The 18501-nt window shown below is 36.3% G+C and overlaps 1 pseudogene across 1 annotated transcript; it reads left to right on the forward strand.

Annotated features, from left to right (window-relative positions):
• The first annotated feature begins 3335 nt into the window (after nucleotides 1-3335).
• Nucleotides 3336-8997, forward strand: LOC143597094 (tRNA dimethylallyltransferase 9-like; annotated as a pseudogene). Its single transcript, XR_013146835.1, has 12 exons — nucleotides 3336-3487; nucleotides 3966-4140; nucleotides 4607-4660; nucleotides 4752-4794; nucleotides 4877-4985; nucleotides 5075-5279; nucleotides 6162-6365; nucleotides 6921-7015; nucleotides 7626-7720; nucleotides 8119-8194; nucleotides 8271-8410; nucleotides 8781-8997. The product of XR_013146835.1 is annotated as a tRNA dimethylallyltransferase 9-like (transcript).
• Nucleotides 8998-18501: the final 9504 nt, after the last annotated feature.

An 18501-nucleotide genomic window follows, 5' to 3' on the forward strand; every position in this document is an offset into this window, starting at 1 on the left:
ATAGCCGCATATTATAACTATGAGATATGGCAAGTTAAAACCGATTTCTAAATGAGCATCTTGAGGAAGATGTCTATATGGTTTAGCCCGAAGGTTGTTTTGATCCACAACATCCTAATAAAGTATGCAAGTTAAAGAAATCAATCTATGGATTGAAACAATCATCTAGAAGTTGGAATCACCGTTTTGATGAAGAAGTTAAGAAATTTGGATTCATCAAGAGCGCCGATGAAGCTTGTGTGTATAAGAAAGCTAGTGGGAGCATCATCACTTTCTTAGTATTGTATGTTGATGACATACTACTATTTGGAAATGACATTCCAACCATGGAAGGTGTGAAAGCATGGATTGGAAGTTGTTTTTCCATTAAAGATCTTGGTAAAGCCGCCTATATTTTGGGAATAAAGATCTATAGGGATAGATCAAGGCGGTTGATAGGTTTAAACCAAAGTACATACATTGACAAAATCTTGAAAAGGTTCAAGATGGAGAACTCTAAGAGAGATTTGATACCTATTCAAAGAGGAACGATATTGAGTGCATCTCAATGTCCAAGCTCAAAGGATGAGCAAGAGAAAATGAATGGAATCCCATATGCATCGGCTATAGGATCCATCATGTATGCAATGATATGTACTAGACCGGATGTGTCATGCGCTTTAAGCATGACAAGTAGATTCCAACATAATTCGGGAAGTAGCCATTGGATGGCAGTTAAGAGTATATTAAAATACCTTAGAAGGACTAAGGACATGTTTCTAATATACGATTCTTGTGAGGAGGAACTCGTCGTAAAGGGTTACACGGATGCGAGTTTCCAAACCGATCGAGATGATTCTCGATCACAATTGGGATATGTTTTTGTTATGAATGGTGGGGCATTATCTTGGAAGAGCTCAAAACAAGATGTGGTAGCATTGTCCACCACAAAATCGAAATACATCTCCGCCTCATTGGCAGCTCAAGAAGCTGCGTGGATAAGGAAATTCATTGCCGATCTAGGGGTGGTCCGTACCATTCAGTACCCTCTAGAAATCTTTTGTGACAACGAGGGTGCGATTGCTCAAATCAAGGAACCTCGTGCACATCAAAAGACGAGGCACACTGAGCGGAGATTCAACTCATCAAGTTGAGAAAGGAAAGATATGTATTCGCAAAGTTCACACCGATAAAAACACTACGGATCCACTCACGAAACTCCTTGAAAGGCCAAAGCATGAAGGTTACACTTGTGCCTTAGGACTTCGATATTCTAGTGATTGGATTTGATCTATTTTGTCTTTGGATATTAGAACAATTGTTATTTTACTCATTTATATGATTATGGTTTATGATTATGACATTTTAGGTTATGTTCCATTTTAGCAAGTTTAAATCCATGAATAAGTTAATTATTCTAAATGTCCATAGTCGCTCATATTTGTGGGGAATAAGTATGAAGGTAAGACTATTATAAACTTGGATTGGTGGATATTCATAAGGTATGAATATAGAGCAAAAGGTTGCTGCCAAGGTTCATAGATATTTATGGCATATAAATATTGGACTGACCCGCTCTCAAATGTTACTACATGGAATCTTTGTGATTAATCATAAGTACATTTTAGGAAAAGCGAATATCATAGTATCCTCCGACCTGAGATACATATTGGGTCTTGATATTCACCAAATATTGTACTTTGACTTAGTTCTTCGCTGCTCTGAAACAGGACGGTACATAAGGCTAAGATCAGGTATAATACAAGGTGGTTGTGAGAGACATATGTAGTCAAAAGTGGATTTGTCCATCTTATTCGTTGAGAGTAAGATTAAGGCCTGCTAAGTTAAATCAACAGATAATGATCGCTCTATGTCTCTGGATTTGACATGATATCTAAGACAAAAGGATAAATGCTGGATTCACCTAAATCATTTCAAGTAAGCGATTTGAAGGGGATGATGTTATTGAACGGCACTTCGTCATGCGTATTAGGGGTAGCAAACCGTAGTTAGGCGGTATTTGCTACTTGCATCAATCTTCTATGTATCCTGTGCAAGTGGGAGATTGATGGACTCGGTCTGCCCAAGACACATATTATAATTGATGTGGCTAGTACGTTATGGTCCAAGTCGGGTCATACCCAATAACAAGCTAGGCAAACACCAATAATATTTGTTTATGGATGATGTGATCATAGTAAATAAATATTAACATTTATGATATTTGGAAAGGGGTTTCTAAATACATTGTACTTGTGAAATAAATAAATCGTATGAATGATTTATATTTTGAGAGAGACCATTCCATAATGTTACTTAAGATGGTTAAATAACAACGTGTAAGACTTGGTCATTTGCATGTGTTAGACTTATGTTATGTAACTTTTTTCATGTGAAAAGTTTTATAACATAAAAATATATAATCATAAAATTGATTTTAAATTTGAGAGAGGGTGCAATGGTGCCCCCCCCCCCCCCACTTCCCACTCTCTCTCTTTCTTGATTATAATAACATGCAATTGCCTTGATTGGAGGTGTGTGAGCTCTCCTCTCTCTCTCTCTCATAACACTTTCACGAGACACAAAAATACTTCTCTTCTCCCTTTTCTCTCTATATTTTCGGCCATAAGGGAAGGAACAAGGAGGAGGAAACTTTGAAGTGTTAAATCCTAGCTATAACAGGTGTTTGTTGGAAGGCTTGGGGTATGCAAGCTTGAGGAGCTTCTCCATTGAAGTTCTTGCCTTTCAATCATCGTGTTCTTCACCCGGTTTTGGTTTTCTTGAAAGGTAGTTCACATGCATGCATTTCTTATGGTTGCATGTGTTGGTAAGTATGTATTTCGTATTTGGATCCTGGTTTGGGTTTTGCATGTAATAAATCGGTTGTATACACATCAAATTAACAAGATTTAAAACTTATATCCGCTGCGTTTTTCATAAAAGTGAGGTTTTATGGCTTTGATAATCTTGTTAAAACCCAACACCATCAACACCATTCCTTCCCACCCTCTTCTTTTTTTATCAATCCATTCATCATCCACCCTACTTTCTCATCAACAGCACCACCTAACAACAACAAGCACCACCACTATCGCCACCCACCACCACCTGACCGCCACCACTAACACCGTCGCCGTTGCCGCCACTACCAGCGCTACCACCGTTGTGGTCGTAACCGCCGCCACCATCGCCACCACCAATACCTTCAACCAGCATTACCACCACCGCCACTATTGCTGCGGTAACCACCGCAACCATTGTCATCGTCTCCGCTTGGCCATCACCGCCACCATCACTATTGCTGCCTGACCACCACCACCACCGTTGCCGCCACCCTACCATTGCCGCCACTTCCAATGCTACCACCGCTTGACCACTGCCACCCCCACCGCCACCACAACCATCGCCCCTGCCGCTTGACCACCACCACCGTCGCCACTGCTACCACCATTTTCATCACCAGAGCTATCACTACCACTGTCACCAATGTAGATTTTTTTTTATTTTGGTAAAAGAATAAAGTATTTTGAGATAGAAGTGTTTTTATTATTTCTATTTTATTCCTACAATTTTTTTTGATACCAAACAACATAAAGTAATAATTCATTTCATTTATATAGGTTAACTAAACAAAACAAAGGAATTGTAATAATCCATTTTATTCCCTTGTCCATTTCATTTCTTCTCCCATTCTATTTCCTCTTCATTCCATTACCTCCAACAAAACATACTTGTATTATTAACTTCCTTGTAGTAAATAAAACTAAAATCCAATAAACATATAAATATTAAAAACGAATAACGTAAAACAACCCTGTTGTAATACGAGGGATAAAAAGGTAGTTATTAATGTATAGGGGGTTGAAATTGAAATTTCATATCATATATACATTTATTATCAAAAACTCAATCCTCAAACACAACCGGTATATCGGCGGATGAATATCGTTATCGGAAGGTTTGCTATGATTATGACGAGTCATCAGCACCAGCACCTCCGGTCTCTCTCGTTCTTCAGAAACTGCGACCGGAGACGCCTGTTCCAAAAAAAAGGACAAAGTCATCGTCATTTCTGGCCCCACCGGCGCCGGCAAAAGCAGGCTCGCATTAGAGCTCTCTAAAAAACTCAACGGAGAAATCATAAGCGCAGACTCTGTTCAGGTAGTATGTATATCCACTATCAAAAACCTTCATTTCTATACAAAATTAACCATTTAAAGAAAACTAACAGACTGTTAGATAAAGATATATTAATACTACCGAAATAGATAAAACAGGCAATAATAAATTTGTCCTAGGATTTGGGGGAAAGATGATCATTTAGTCAAATTGAGTTTGAGCTATCAAAATCTACACCCGTGTTGTACTTGCTAGTCGGGCAGTGGGATATCGACTATAATTAATCAGATTGGAATTTTATGTGTAATTCTTTTGTATTACACACGCACACACAAGTTTAAGTTTTCATATACTTCAAAGACTAATCTTGACCGATTTTACCCGACTTTAGGGGCTGATTATATGAAATCCCACCAATTTATATTGGTGCCTTGTTCTGTTTTTTTCAACACTGATAATTGGTTGATTTTGCTCACTCAAACTTCATAAATCTTTTGTTTCATCACAGGTTTATCAAGGACTTGACGTTGGATCTGCAAAACCTTCTGCAAGTGAAAGACAGGTAACCCTAACTCGAGATACATCTACAATCCCTTCTAATAGATCATAAACATGATGTAAAATCGTAGTTTCTTATTGGCAATTTTATGCAGGAAGTACCACATCATTTGGTTGACATCTTGCACCCTTCTGAAGGTATATAATTTAGCCTTTGCAATATGTTTCAACATCATTGTGATAAACTTTAGTTTACAAGCTAATAAGCTCTTTCAGCCAGATTATTCTGCTGGAAACTTCTATGATGATGGTAGACACGCTACACAAGATATTCTAAATAGAGGCCGTGTTCCAATAGTTACCGGTGGGACCAGACTATACTTAAGATGGTATATTCCTTGAATATTAATCTTAAGTTCCATTGATAGTTGATACGGCTTTTCTTCTTTATGAAACTTGTTTTTTGATCACGTGTAAGGTTTATATACGGGAAACCAGATGTACCAAAGGCAACTGCAGAGATTAGTTTGGAAGTGCAATCTGAGCTGGCAAGTTTTGAGAGAATCTATGATTGGGATGGTGCTGTGCAGTTGGTCACCAAAGCAGGTGATCCAACTGCTCAATCTTTGCCTGCTAATGATTGGTATCGTTTACGCCGCAAGCTTGAAATCATCAAGATTAGTGTTTATTTCAGCATGCATAATGATGCTATTGTGTGACACTGCACGCTATACGAATAGATAAATAATAATGTTATGTTTGTATGAATGCACCTGATGTAACTATGGTCAATATGTATTTCAGCTTGCATAAGGTGTACTATATGCAAACCGTTGGTTTTACCGGTCAAAATGTGTGTTTTTATTTTTTTTTCCTCACGTGTCATGTCAGGTTGGATTGACGTGGGGACAGTTTTGGTCTAGACTCCAAAATCGTTAACTTCTTTTTATTAAATAGCTTGTGTGTCAGATGATTATAGAGGTTATATTATTTCTATAATAATCTTACTTTTTAAAAGAAAAAATGATTTAGGAGTTTTGTTTTTTAAATGCAAATACACTTTTGGCAACTTTCAGTGCGCTCAGCCTATTTGACTTGTTTCTAGGGGTGTAAACAAGCCGAGCCGAGCCTGAGTTCGAGTCATTTAATTTACAGAGAGCTTGAGCTCGGCTAGTTTACTATTATTAATTAATTTATGTATATATTTATATACATTTTGTGTCTGTAATTTTATATATAACATAATCTGATATTATTTAGTTATTTTCATAATTTTATGTATAATAATTAAATAAATATATATTAAATACATTGAACAGAAATCATATGTGTAATAAGCTTGTTTAGCCTCACGAGCCTCGATAAGTGAAGCTTGGGATCGGGCTCTTTTGTTAAACAAGCTTAATCTTAGGCTCGAGCTCGATTAAGCTAGCCAATCTCGAGTACATCACGAGCAGATCGACTCGTTTACACCCTTACTCGTTTCCATGTAAGCCATTTATATATTCTTCCTTTGACTGAGTAGAGATAAGACATAGCCTGACAGTTGATCTTTCATATTGCAGTCTACTGGGTTACCTCCATCAGCTTTTCCAATACCATATGATTCTTTCAAAGGACAAAATGGTCAACATACCACTGATCTTGGTGTTGACTTTTCCATTGAAGAAAAGCATAAGGATTTGGATTATGAATTTGTTTTTTTCTTTCAACTTCAAGATTGAATCTTTATAGGTCAATTGACTTTCGGTGTGAAGATATGATTTCAGGTATCACTGCCTTTTATAGCTTTTAACTACCCATTGTAGTAGGTATGAGATCAGTGTTGTACCGGTACCGAAAATACTAATACCAAATTTGAACAAAACTGGGTACCGAATACCGCACCAAATGTATTGGTTCGGAACGGTTACGGTACCGGTATTCGGGAAAAAGATCTCATGAATTGTAGTTGCAAAGTTCCATATACATAGAAAACTTATGTTTGCCCCAATTTGCAACAGTTTATTAAAGGGAAATTACATAAAATCGTACATAGTTTATACAGATTCCTATTTTTGTTAATGAACTTCGTTTTCACATATAAACCGATACATACTGAATTTCAGATTTCTGATTTAGCCGGTTTCCCGACTCCAAATCAGCACCATGTCAAAATCTCAACACAGTCAAGTTAAAACTTTGAAAGTTGGTTATTTCAAATAATGCGTTGATTATTGATTATCCATGCAATAAAAATCATAAGGTGTTGGTGTATTTGTAGATTTTGACTTTCTTTGAAGTGATTATTTTTGTATAATTTGGTCCACGTGTCATATAATTAGGAGATAATGGCCTTTTGTCTGAAGCAAGATGGCTTCTTGATATGGGTCTTCAGCCAAACTCAAATTCTGCTACACGCGCAATCGGTTACAGACAGGTATTCTGTATTACTTCCCATGCTTTATATATTGCTTCCCTTATGCACATGTTTATTAGTTAATTCCTTATTCATTTCTTTATTAACTTTTGTTTGTGTTTTGTTTTCTTTTAGAGAGTTTTTATTCCTATGATGCTTTGGATTTGGTACTAGTTGCACCTCGAATATCTTTGCTAAGTCATGGGTAACAGGGTTGATTTGGGTTATACTTTGTCTCTACGAATAATATTTTTGTGGTTACTTGGAAACTTGGTTTTAAAAATTTGAGGCGCCCCGAGGCGTTTTCTTTAGGCGCAAGGCGAGAGCTTCAAGAGTGTGGGTCATTGCTCTTGCACAGCCAAATAAGCTTTCTGTACAACCAGAAGTTGCGTCTCTCTCATCTCTTTTACATGTCTACTTTTTATCAAATAAGCTTTTTAAAACCAAACTAGGAAAGGGGCTGAAGAGGGCAAAAAGATATTCAAAATCTATAGAACCTCCCACAACGTTTCATGCTAAAAGTTAGATTATCATCGTAATAATATAGTTATTTCTAATTATGATTAGAACATTAATTATCTGTCAAGGGTGGAGTATTTGCCTCAATCATCTTTTACATGGTAAACCACAGGCCATGGAATACCTTTTACATTGTGAAAATGAAGGAGGCAGAAGCTCGTCACGCGACTTTTATGCCTTTTTATCTGAATTTCAGAAAGCATCAAGGTAATTCTTTTTATTAATCTTTTTTTAATTTGTTAAATATTTGATTAATTTGTTTATACTTTATATACATATATTATTATTATTATTATTATATATACACATATATTTATGATTTTAGTTTTAAACATATATTATATTATTGTTTTATAATACTTTTTATATATAATAACTATAATGTAATTATATATATGTTATATAAGATAGAAAATAGTATATGTGTGTGGATAATATGCTTGTTTAGGATTTTGAGCAGCCTAGTCAAGCTCACGCTCGTGGTCATTTATTAAATGAGGTCGAGCTCATTAAGCTCAACTTGTTTTGAGTTTTAGCAAGTCGATTTGGAGTAGCTCACGAGAAGTTAGGCTCGTTTACCCCTCTAATACCGGTTTGTGTTGCAGGAATTTTGCAAAACGACAGTTGACATGGTTCCGCAATGAGCCCATTTATCACTGGATTGATGCCTCTAGGCCCCTTGTATGCCTCTTATCTTCTCAACTACAGAGTTTGATTTATCTAGTTATATAATATTGATGTTATACCTTGTTTGCAGACTGAGGTACTCGATTTTATTTATGACGCATACCATGATCAAACTGGAAAACTGGCAGTCCCAAGATCACTTGCAATGGATAAAGAAATGTCAGATCGAAGAGAAATTACACAATTAAAAACTTACCGAACCAAGAGAGGGTATGCAATTTTACCTGTTTAGTTATTGTGATTCAAGTCAAACGGGCCATTTAAAAAAAACTAGCTAAAACGGAACAGCACCCCTTTTGTAATGCATACTATCTTTAAGTTACATAATTAACATGCTAATCATTTGTATTTTTTTACTAAGGGCGTTGTGACACGTTTCAACCTGAACTTGTTTTGGTTCAAATGACCCACCTCTAGTTTTTATTAAAACGGCTTCTACATGTGTCTACATGCGAAAGCTCGAAGAAAGATTATGTAAAAATGAGTTTTTTTACATGTAAAACAATGGTTCACCGGTTCCTCAATGAACCCACCCCTATATATTTTTGTAGGAAAGCTGACCCATTTAAAACGTATGCAGGGTTTTCATCAGCCAAGAGGATTGTTCGGATGTTCTTGACTGGATAAGTAATAATCAAAGGCGAAGGACCGAACTGATTGCTAATTAGTTTGTATTAACAGGAAAGTTAGTTGTTCATTTGGTTAGGGTCACATTAATGTAAAACAAGAAATTTGTTTTTGACTGGAAACAAAAGAACATGTCTGCCTTTTATATTGCAGCATACTCATATGTAGAAGTAACTTTGTTTATTTAATCTTGTTTAATGTTCGGCCCCATGTTTTTGGTAGTTGGATAGATGATTTGATATTGAGGTTCGTTATTTAAACTTTTTTACTTTGATAACAATCATCACACATTCACCAAAAGTCAAGCATTTGAACAATATAATTGTTAAAACTTTACCCACTCTGTTCTCTTGTTGTGCCTCTGTTCTGTTGCTGAGTTCTGCAATAATCTGTTTACTTTAATAATAAAAGACTATTATTTTTGGCACTTGTCAATCTCATAGTCATCCTCACATGTTTTCTTTAACTCATTTTTATGGTCCTTATCTTTTGATGCATTTCAATAATGGTGAAATAAGAAAATAAGGAAATATCAAAATTGAAGTTGCATGCATGTTATAATAAAATTTTAAAGTCACATGTAACTTCAAACAAAAAAAAATAAAGGTGCATAATTGTCAAAAATTTTGGATTTGTATAGTAACCTACAAATTGTTTTTAAACCGGTATTCTAGCAGTAATGCATAATTTTTAATACATGATTTGGATTTAAAGTTTACTTATACACAAGGGTAGATTATAAACCTCTAGTAAAATGACCGCCCGTAACCCAATAGTCCGTTTTAGGGATTGGCGACTTACCCATTCAGTGACTTTGGCACTGGACGTTCCCCAAACGGGTACTGTCGGGTCGGGTGAATTCAGTAATAGACGCCTGTTGGCATTCCAGCCTTCCTTCGCCTTTCATGGCCACATATTTTTCCGGCTAAGGAATGGGAAATCCTTCTCCTGTTCCATGAATCCAATTTGCAAATATGTATTTTTTAATTTTCTCCAAAACATTTTATATAAATATTACAAACATGGAGAATACTTATTATTATATATACCTTGGTGTTTAACATTAAATCATTGAAGTTGAATATTATATTTATAATCCAAATGTATAATGATTTATTATATGAACTATCTGTCATTTATTTATATAACTTTTGGTGTAGTATAAAGGGTTTTAGTAATAAGAATATCGATATTGTGTGTTCAATATTTTCTTTCATAACTAAGACCAAAATGCTTTATAAATATATATTTATGACTTGATGTATACTTTTTTATACATTTAAATATATTTAATTAATATGCATAAAAGACAAATTATTTAATTAAAAGCATTCAAAGTTTTAAACCAAAAAATCTGTTTCAATCCCATTCCATTATTTTCGCTTTCCGAAAATCATTTAGGATATTGAAACCTAAAATATCGTTTTCATCAATTATTTACATAATTTAAATATTATATTAACTTATTAATTTTATTTTTATACAAATACAACGAATTAAAGTTATGTTAGTGTTACCTGTTAGTTAATACATAATTAAAGTGTTTATTATAGTTTATATTCAAAATAATAAAGGTATACACAAATTTTTTAAAAAAAACTATGGTTATAACAGTTATTTTTAAAATATGTTATAAAAATTCATTAAGATTACCTTAACTATAATGTAACTTAATAGAAATATTTATTATTATTATTTTTTATTTTTTGTAACTTAATCATGCTCCTCATTACATTTTTGCTTAAAACGTATGCAAAGGGCTTACGTCTGCGGGCATGCAGACATAAGCTTCTGAAGACTATTTGTTTTTTTTAGAAAAAAATCTGAAAAATGCTTTTATTGTCTTAAAAATGAAGCTATTGTTCAACTTTTTCATACTTCTTAACATCCTACAACACCTAATGTCCACTACCACCCACCGTGCGTCACCACACCACCGTCCACCACCACCACCCACCACCACCACCCACCACGACCGTCCACCACCACCACTGTCCACCACCACCACCCATCGTTCGCCACCATCACCGTCCACCAACCACCATCACCACCGTCCATCACAACCACCACCCACCATCGGCCACAACCACCGTCCACTACCACCACCCACCGTCGGCTACAAGCATCAACCACTACCACCACCCACCGTCCGCTACCACCCACCACCACCGTCCACCACCATCACCACCCACCATCCGCCACCAACACCGTCCACCACCCACCACCACCGCCATCCATCACCACCACCACCACCCATCGTCAGCCACAACCATCGTCCACAACTACCACCCACCACCCACCGTCTGCCACCACCACCGTCCGCCACCACCCACCGTCTTCCGCCACCACCGTCAACCGTCCACCACCCACCACAACTGTCCATCACCACCACCCACCGGCCACCACCATCGTTTACCTTCTGCCAGCAATCGTCCACCACCCACTTCCACAGTTCGTACACCACCATCAATTATTTTAGCAGTCTACAGATGTTAAATGATTTCTATCTACTGTGATATGTAAGATAGGCAACTAATTTTCAGCTTATGCAGATGATATCCAGTTTATAAAACAAATAGTATTATATTTTCAGATTAAAGACATTCAGACCACATCTTCAGTTGTAGACATGAAATCAGATTGCAGACAGTTTTTGTCTTAAAAATAAACAACACCTAAGATTCACATCTTAATTATAACGTAGCTTAATAGTAATATTTATTATTATTATATTTATTTATTTTTTTTAATTTGTAAACTTAATCATGTTGCTCATTACGTTTCAAGGACATTCCATTTTCACATGAACTTAAAAAAATAGTTAATCCGCTTAAGAGTCATTTACCATGCTTCCATAAAATCCGAAATCTTTGCTTCTTTTTTTTTATATATAAGTTGTTAATATATATATACACATATATACATGTATATGTATATGTATAGGCAATGCATAGAATGAAATCCATTTGAGTTGAAAAAACCTGTGAAAACCCTATGTAGCATCGTTTTTTTTTGCTTTTTTATATATGTAATATATATTGTTACATTTAATACAAAGCATCAGAAAATTGAAAGAAAAAAAATGTTTCGCAATTTTGTTTTGACATTTTTACTAACTTTTACATATATTTACATGAGAAAGACAAAAATTATTTTTACCTTTACATTTTTTATTAACTTTAATTGTGGATCACCAATTCAAACTTTAATTAAAGAATATGGTTGAGAATGAGTTTCTAGAGTTTCTCTACTTAAGTGGGTTTATTTTATTCTAACTTTATATATATATATATATATATATATATATATATATATATATATATATATATATATATCGATTAATTAAATATTTCAACAACTTTCCATAATATTAACTAATAACACGATATAGTATTCAAATTTAAACATTCTTTTCCCAATACTTTCAACTATTATAAATAATAATCACTACACTTACTTTATTCAACTTTAAATCTTCTAATATTCTGCTAACTTAGAATAATAATTGTTGTTTGAACGTGGCTTTGTTGTCATTTTTCTGTCAGTTACATTCATATGAAATGAAACAAATCATTTGGTTATATTTTAATTTTCGGTTGTATATGTTGCTTGATTATACAATTATTAATTGTAAAATATAAAATTAATTAAAAATTTGTTATTAATGACAACAAATTTATCATGATCAATCAATTTCAAATTTTAAAGATAAGGATGCTTATATTATCAAGTTTCAAGTAATCTGATTTTTGAGATAATCATGTTTTTTGGTTAAATATGAGCAAATGATCTCAAATGATAGCATATTAATTGATTAAAACACATGATATTTTATGTGTATGAATATCTTTTTTTTTGTTATTTTCATGGATATATTATCATAATATTATTTATCTAGGGTTCGTATGTACTTAAAGAACCTTGTTTGTCACACAAACAACTATACGCGGCTATATATTAAAAGTTATAAGCAGACCTATATGCTACCTTATCAAGAGTTATAAGCAGACATGGACTAAAGATTTTGATTTTTGATAAACAATGTATACCAACCAATACAATCATAAGTGTAGTGTACAATGAAGTTTTTACTTATTTATATCATATTTGTGTAATCTTAGTTATGCAATTTCTATAATTTTAATGTAAATTGTTATTGTATAAACAACATATGATCATTTTGTTGACTGTATTTCATTTAATGGTTAAAGTTTAAAATTTTCATCAATTACCCGTGTAATACACGGGCTTCAAACTAGTGTCTAATAATCCAAATTTTGAGTCTTTAATGACAATTGTATATGGTTCCAGGCTTCCAGCTAGTACTCTTGCCTTTTCGGATTTCCTTTTGTGCTCGCTCAAGTTCTTTTCCAACTGGAAACACAGTTGGGTTTCAGTGGTGATCAGTTAAAGTTTTGTTTATTAAAACCAGTTCAATAAACGTTGTTAATAATAATTAATCTTATTAATTATAGTTATACGCAGCGGAATATATAATTAATCAGCACCGAAACTAAAACCGACGGGATCCGATTACAAACAATACGAGTACGCGTAAAAAACATCAAATATATAATTATAAACTAACAATATATATAAGTTTACCTTGGTTAATAAATAACCGGTTGAGACACCGAAGGCTAACGAACCGAGCTAGGTGACACAACGAGATTAACGGCCAACGGTGGCGGTGCACGATGGCAACGACAGCGGTGGTGGTATTCGGACAGCAGCGGATAGCGGCGGCCGGCGGCAGACAGGCAGCGGTGGCACCGGTAGGCGGTGGTGGACAGGCGGCGGTGGCTGGTCAGGCGCCGGCGGTGAAGCAGGTGGTCGGCTACTAGGATGGAGGAAGAGAGAAGATGAACTTGTTAATTGGCTTAGGGTTTTAGGTTATGTAAATATCATATATTTATATAACCCTTAATTAGGTTTAACTAATCTAATTAGTTATAAACCCAACAGGCCAATAAGTCCACCTTTTGCTCCAAAGCCCATTCCATGTAATTATATCTCATTAAAGTATCTAACCCGGTCAACTAACTTAAGCGGGTTAATGGTTCGTTACCTCATGGTGTAACTCTCACGGGTCATAACCCGGTTGGTTGTATTGACTTACCCGTAACGGTCCATTATTCCAACAGTCTCCCACTTGGACAGTTTCTGGTTACGTTACTCAATACTGACAGCCAGCGGTGCTCTAGCTACACATGGCTGCCCCCAACAGGCTATAACATTTTAAATTCATTAACCAAAATAATCTTGGAATACACTATTGCAAGATAACAAATTTATGGTAATCGTTGTCATCTATCCTTTAAGACATCAATTGAACAATGAGACATGGATCAGGTTCAATCTCATATGGCGTTCAATCATTATAGTTCTCGATCAAGAATCAAGGTGGTCCAATCAAACACACAGTTAGTTTGGGTGAGGCCTCACACTTTACCAGTTTGAATCAACGAGGGCGCCAAGATGTCTAACTGTTACATATCATGTAAGAGTGCAGAATCCCATCTTCATTACATACAACTCCCATTGAACTTCAGATCATTCCTAACTAATGCCTTTATGGCTGGCAGTTACGCGACAACGGTTGACATTGATCAAAGAATAACCTTTAGTAAACGAAAGTTCTAATATGTATCTCAGGTCTAAGGATACTAAATGAGTATACCAGTATCAAAACATCTTATGCCTAAGATCCATGAAGATGATTTGATGCGAGTTACATCCAACGTCATTCATAAGTCCAAAGTCAGAATAGTCTTAATTCAGAGTCGTTCCCATGAGTCTGACCGACTACGGATAATTTAGAATACAATATTCATGGATTAAACGTATTAAAATCGAACACAATTATATTATTCAACATTTGCATTAATCAAAAGTATAAATGTTTAAATGTTCATACATCCAAATACTAAATCAAAACAAACTACTAGCTAATCTAAGACCGATAGCATCTCTGTGATGATCATGCTTGTCCTGAGTCATCAGTTTAGTGAACGGGTTAGCTAGGTTTTGATCTATGTCTACTTTGCTTATTATGATGTCTCATCGTTCCAGTATATATATCCTGTATATAGTGGAACTTACTTAGAATGTGCTTGGCCCTGTGATGAGATCTAAGCTCTTTGGCTTGAGCAATGGCTCATGTGTTATTACAGATTACGTCGATCGGTTTCAGAAAACTTGGAACCAGATCGAGGTGGGCTATGAATTTCTTCATCCAAGCAGATTGTGAGCCAGAATCATCCCGGTCAGTCTGGAAGCTAGCATTAGTGTAACACCTTACAATGATCTCTTCTTCCACTCCTCCAAACACTAAGAACATGTCTTTCGTCCTTTTCAGGTACCTTAGAATGTTCTTCACAGCAGTCCAGTGGGCAACGCCAGGGTTCTGCTAAAAACGACTAGTCATGCTCAGCGCATACGAGATGTCAGGTCTAGTACATAGCATAGCATACATGATAGAACCAATCGCTGAAGCATATGGAATCGCTTGCATGTGCTTAGTTTCAATGTCCGTTGCCAGAGATTGCGATTTGTTCAACACGGTTCCTTTAGCCATGGGGAGAGCTCCTTTCTTGGAATTATCCAAAGAGAAGCGTGCCATTACTCTGTCTATGTATGTATTTTGACTCAGCCCTAGAAGCCACTTAGACCTATCTCGGTAGATCTTAATTCCTAGAATATAAGCAGCTTCACCAAGATCTTTCATTGCGAAACAAGAGCCTAACCAGTTCTTAACTTCCTTAAGCATAGGGATGTTGTTTCCAATGATTAGTATATCATCCATATACAGGATGAGGAACGATATAGTGCTCCCACTAGCGTTTCTGTAAACACAAGGCTCATCTTCATTTTTGATAAATCCAAACTCTTTGATTTTCTCATCAAAATGAAGATTCCAGCTGCGAGATGCCTGTTTAAGTCCATAAATGGACTTATTCAGCACACCCTGTTAGAATATTTAGGATCAAAAAAACCTTCAGGCTGAACCATATAGACATCTTCAGAAAAATGTCCATTAAGAGAAACAATTTTGACATCCATTTGCTATATTCGTAGTCATAGTACGCGGCTATGACAAGTAATATCCTTATTGAATTAGTCATAGCAACGGCCGAGAAAGTTTCATCATAGTCAATACCCTGAGTTTGAGTAAAACCTTTCGCGACTAGCCGTGCTTTATAAGTCTGCACATTTCCATGCATGTCGGTTTTCTTCTTGAAAATCCACTTGCTCCCTACTGCCCGACACTTTGGGAGTACCTCAACCAAGTTCCATACTTGATTGTCACGCATAGATTGCATCTCGGCGTTCATGGCATCTTGCCATTTCTCAGATTCCGGATCTAAGATAGCAGATTTGTAATTAGTAGGTTCGTCGCTTGACTCGGTTACTAAGAGGACCTCGGAACCATCTAGATGCCATAGGTATTTATAGTTTGGTACGCGAGTCCTATTACTTCTGCGAACGCTTGTGTTCATATCCGATGTATCAGCAACAACAACTTGTTGATTAGACGTTCCAACTTCCTCAGCGGTAGTTTATAGTTCTTGAATTTCTTCAAGATCGACAATATTATCTCCAGTTCCTCGATCGAGAATTTCCTTCTTGAGAAAGTGGCCCTTCCTTTTGATAGAAATCACATTTGTATCAGTACGGAAGAAATAATATTTGCTTTGGTTATAATATCCGACGAAAACAACTTTTACGCCGCACGGATCAAGCTTGTCGTAGGAATCACTAGTGACATAAGCATCACATCCCCATACTCTAAGGAAAGACAAATTGGGTTTTCACCCATGCCATATCTCATATGGGGTTTTGCTTACCTTTTTAGTTGGAGCCAGATTGACAATGCGGGCGGCGGTCAAAAGGGCAAAGCTCCAAAAGGAGTGAGGCAGGTTAGTTCTATACTTCATTGATCGGACCATGTTTAGCAGTGTTCAATTTCTCCTCTCGCTCACGCCATTATGTTGGGGTGTGCCGGGTAGAGTGAGCTATGAAACAATTCCACGCTCTTTCAAATGATCTATGAATTCTGAGCTGAGATACTCTGTGCCTCGATCTGATCGAAGCATTTTAATAGTTTTCCCGTGTCACACCCGGCCCTGAACGGCGGAAACAGCCGGGCGCGCGCGCGAGTGGGGATTGATAATTAAGCACGAGCCATTGCAAACATTCAAAGTAAGATTTTCATTGCGCATGAAATGTTTAATACAAATACATTACATTGTTTAAAGATTACATAAAAACATCCAAGTATAAAAACTGTTGAAGATTTCCACGCCATATCCCCTTTGCGTGGCGGGAACAACCGCGCGCATCGAAGGGATAGAACTAAAATCTTCCAAAAAGCTAGTTTTAGATGTTCAGCGTGAAGTGCTCTAAGTGTGACTCCATGCGCTACCTAGTTATCTCCTGAAAGACACGTAAAACATTTGAATCAGTATAAACTGAGTGAGTTCACAAGTTTTAGTAGCTTGATAAATCGTATTGCATCATAGTCTTGATAAAAATCATTCTAAAACATAATTCTGATAGCATCATTGAAACACATGCTTAGTAAAACATAGTTCTGATAACGTTTCCTTCGATAAATCCGTCCCGCGGGTTACGCTGCGAACATTTCTGAGAACCGTGCTCGTCTGTGTAAGTGGCGCTGCCACTACGAGCGAATAATACCGTCCCGCGGGGTACGCGCGGACGTTGTGCCGGAAAACAAGGCGCTTTCCTGCGTAAGAGGAGCGACCTCTACGAGCGGGCTCAATCCCATAGTACTGCCCCGTGACATGCTAGGAACTCGTCTGTGTAAGAGGTGCGACCCCTACGAGTGGGCGGATCAAACCAGCAGTCCCTACCCTTAGAGTTCCAATGGTAAAGTGATCCCTTACTCGAATCTGGTGCACTAACATCGAAAACCATAGATAACCGCTTGCATTGCTCATCATGAAACATAATTTAAACACATAATCGCTTGCATAGCTTGTAAGTATACCATGATAAAACATTATTTCAGTACGTGTCCCTCGCCCCGAAAACAGTTTAAAAATAGTGAAAACAGTGAAAATAGGGGCTGTGAGACTCACCTGTAGTTCTTGTTAAGGGATTAATCGAGATTCGGGTTTTCTTGGTGTTGGCCTCGGAATTGAAGGTCTAGAATACGATTAAATAACAAGTATATATATATTAAGATCAAGAAATAGGAGAATATAAGGGTTGGAAAGTAGATCTCAGGGTTATAATCTCGGCTTACCTAGTAACAGGAACGGAATTGAAAATCAAACGGATGCTTGGACGATGATTAGTGCAATTTGCAGTTTTAAGAGAGAAGTTTGAAGTGTGTTTGGGTGATAATTTGGGTTACATATTTATAGGCAAGATTTAGGGAACACAATCCCTTGCTTTAGGGGATTGTAATCTTTTCATATCTAGGTGTAATGATGATAAAGTATGGAAATTATTATTATTTATTTAAAAGTGGAGGAGTGGATAAAAGATTCTGATTTGATTTGGACAGGACATGCAGGTCTGTGGTTGGTGAGAGTAGGGTGGCTGACAGTTGACTTTTCATGTTACAGTATGCTTTTTCAGGTGCTTTTGTCAGTGTACAGTTAAAAAGTAGAAATCTCTGAAACACGCAACTGTTTCCTTTTTGG

The sequence above is a fragment of the Bidens hawaiensis genome, unplaced genomic scaffold (genome assembly GCF_021521415.1).
Source record: "Bidens hawaiensis isolate Kalapana, Puna unplaced genomic scaffold, B.hawaiensis_p1.1 tig00047571_1, whole genome shotgun sequence".
Taxonomy (NCBI): domain Eukaryota; kingdom Viridiplantae; phylum Streptophyta; class Magnoliopsida; order Asterales; family Asteraceae; genus Bidens; species Bidens hawaiensis.